The following is a 3,455-nucleotide window of genomic DNA, read 5'->3' as shown; positions in this document are numbered from 1 at the left end:
CGAGAAGGGAGTGCCACAAGGAGCTGTGTTAAGCCCCGTATTAATTAATTTAGTCCTCATCTATCTGAGAAGAAAGCTGCCCCGTGGCGTCCAAATCACACTGTATGCGGACGACATCAGCAATTGGAGTACGGCGCGTTCCCGCAGTGCCACCCAACAACGTCTCCAGAGAGCGCTAGCAAATATATCAGCCCACCTAAATCAAGGGGGTCTGAAATTGTCCCCCGACAAAAAGCGTTGCCATGGCTTGCACGCGGAGGTGTATGGAAAAATACCAACTAGTGTTGGGTGGTCGTACCCTTCCATACGTCAAGACGGAAAGGTTTCTTGGAGTGACGATCGATAGGAACCTCACATGGTCGCCACAAGTGAAAAAACTGATTGAGAAGACTTCCTTGGCGTCGCACGTACTGCGATTTTTAGCCGGATCACAGTGGGGCAGCAACTGTAGATTAAAGAAGCCCCTCCATAAGGCCTGCGTCAACGGAACACTACGATATAACCTCCTGACCCTGCACAAAATATCTCCCACAAGCAAGAGAAAACTTGAGGAAGCACGGAACAACTGCCTTCGCGTATGTCTTCGCCTTCCGAAGGAGTCGTCCCGCTCAGCAAATGTAGAAGAAGCTGTATGCCTGCCTCTTGAAGTGCTATCTTCGCAGAAGACACTTCGGATTCACCTCCGCCACGTCATTCATATGAAGACTCACTTTTTAAAGGATGTTTCTAGAACCCGCGCTACATCTTGCTTTGGGCAGGCCGTCGGAAGCATATCTATTTCCATTCCTGCTCAAGCATCGCAAATTATGCCACGAAACATTTCCCCATGGTCACTGCCCCCCCCCCCCCCCCCCCCCCGCCCACAGGAAATCGTGCAATATATCCCTGGAATCTGTGCGAAAAAGAAAATGCCTCAAGTAGCGACTCATCATCTAGCTTTGGAATACATGCACAAAAAATACGCAGCCGCAACGCACATTTTCACAGATGGCTCTACAACTCCACATCACTCATCATGCGGACTTTTTGTTCCCTCTGCAGGGCAACGATTCTCGTTTCGTCTTGAGCGAGCGACACCTGCTACTTCAGCGGAGCTATATGGCATTAAGGAGGCCCTTGTGTATGTACTTCGACAGCAGCCGCCAAAGACATGGGTGATTTTCACGGATTCAGAAGCAGACCTACAAAGTATGTGGAACAGGCACAGGCGTTGCAATAATCAACCTACAGCATTTGGCATTGCTTATCTTCATCACAAGGCTAAGATTGTTGGGCATTGCATCACGTTCCAGTGGATACCTGACCATGCCGGCATTACGGGAAACGAAAGAGCGGATGAAGCTGCAATAAATAGACTCCAATAACGCAATTTCAAAAGAACATTTTTTTTACAAAAGCCGACGCTTCAAACATGTCAAAAAATATGCCAATCAAGAAAGAGACCGCATATGGAATCTGCCGCTTCACCAAGCTAACTTCCTGCGTTACATTGAGGCAGAAATGAGACCGAAAATTCCACGACCACTTCCTCGTCACTTAGAGACATTGCACCATCGTCTTCGACTGAACTTGGCATACACGAACAATTATCTGTACCGCATAGAGCTTGCCACTAACCCATACTGTGATAACTGTCGCAACTTAGAGACAATGGAGCACATATTACTAGAATGCCCCGCGTACCACGACGAGAGACAATTTTTTGAGCAACAAATCGACATGATTTGCCACGAACCGATGACATTACCGAGAACGGCAGAAATCTGAGCTAGTTGGTAAGGATTCATTACGCAAAATAGAAGTGAGGCGTGCAGACAGGACACAAGAGTAGATAAGTGGACAACACGAACGCCGACTATCAACTGAAGGGAGCACTGAGGCGAAAAAAGAAAGAAGACAGAAAACTCATCTGCGCATGCTCAGGAATGGTAACACCACGTGTCAATCGGGTACACGTGCCGGCCAACGTGAAAGATAACTGTTAAGGCACTTAATCTCTTCCTTATGCAAAGTATAGCAGGATTGTGCATTTACCCGCCATGTCACCTGTAAATATTAGTATCAGGTCCACTTGGACATTTCATATTTATTTTTATTCACTTTTCCTCCCACTCTCTGAAATCTTTTAATCCGATTCCCCATTCCTATATAGAGTAGCGTGTCAGCGGTTATATACGCGCCGGCAAAATTATCTGTTTTTCTAATAAAGGGCCCTCTCTGTCTCTCTTCCTAATTCTTTTTCACATCTTTGTCATGTGCTACACAGCTTGGCTGGCCAACCACATTCACAGAGTGGAATAGCTGATGTTGTTTTTTTCATTTCCATTTTTAAGACGATAGCATTGGATTTTTCACGGTCACGCAGTGAGGTACATAAATTGACGGAGCTATGAGTTATTGCTTAAGGGGGTATGAGCCGTTAATTGTTTTACGTGATGGAAATATTTCTTCTTGGGTAGGCATAGAAATGCTTAGGCATTCAAAAAGTCACCGTGTCGCCCAAAACGCGACGAATGGATATCAGTCGACAGCTATACGAGGCAAGGACAGTAGTGTTATCAGGCGTATAAACTTGGAAACATCCGCTTACTAACTGAATTAACAAGAATGGTTTCAGCGCGCTCAAGCAAACATCAACACATCACGTTCGATGAGCGCGGGTAGTCGCTGTCAAAACGCTGTTGTGAGCAACTGTGGCAGCAGCAGCAGCCAGCAAATTGACCGTGCGGTCTATCCATGCAACAGAAGAGCGGCGCGAATACAGCGAGCACACATGCATGAGCCATCTGCAGATCCCTGTCAAGATACGGCGCACACGACAGCGCACGGCCGTGCGAACTACGCACTTGGCCGAATCGATGCGGCCCCTCTTCCCTCTCTCGCTGCCTTCCGGCTTTCCTCCATTTATGGCACGCGAGATTGAGCCGCGATCCCTTGCCCTTGCGCCCGGTGGTCTCTACACGTCATAGATGGCTTTCAAAGCACAGCGGCCCAGGCGATGCGCGCCGCGCCGAGGAAAACGCCCCCCCTCCCTCCCTATCCACGGCGGACATTGTCCTCGTCGCAGATGGCTTTCAGCATACAGCGATCGCGCGCGGACGCACGGGCCTGCCGGAGGAGAAGCCTCCTCCGGCAGGCTTGAGCCGCAATCGCTGAGCCGCAATTGAGCCGCAATTCAGCCGCAATCGCCAGCTCAACCTCGCACGCTTTCACTCGCACACTAAGCATACGTTGCGCGGCGCGAGACAATTTTATCGCCCTTGTACTTTTCACGGAACCTCATGGCGACGGCGACCGCAAAAGTGCGCTTGGGGTATCCATATAATTGCTATCGCAATAGCAAGAGAGGTCAGATGACGGAGGAGGAGGGAAATGTCAGTGACGGCGCCTGTAGAGCTTTGTAGAAACGGCGGCAGCACGTTCGCGCGCCTTGTATACGACGCGGCCTGGGCTCG

This window comes from Dermacentor andersoni, chromosome 10 (assembly GCF_023375885.2).
Source record: "Dermacentor andersoni chromosome 10, qqDerAnde1_hic_scaffold, whole genome shotgun sequence".
In the NCBI taxonomy this organism is placed as follows: Eukaryota; Metazoa; Arthropoda; class Arachnida; order Ixodida; family Ixodidae; genus Dermacentor; species Dermacentor andersoni.
Note: the sequence above shows the minus strand (reverse complement) of the source record.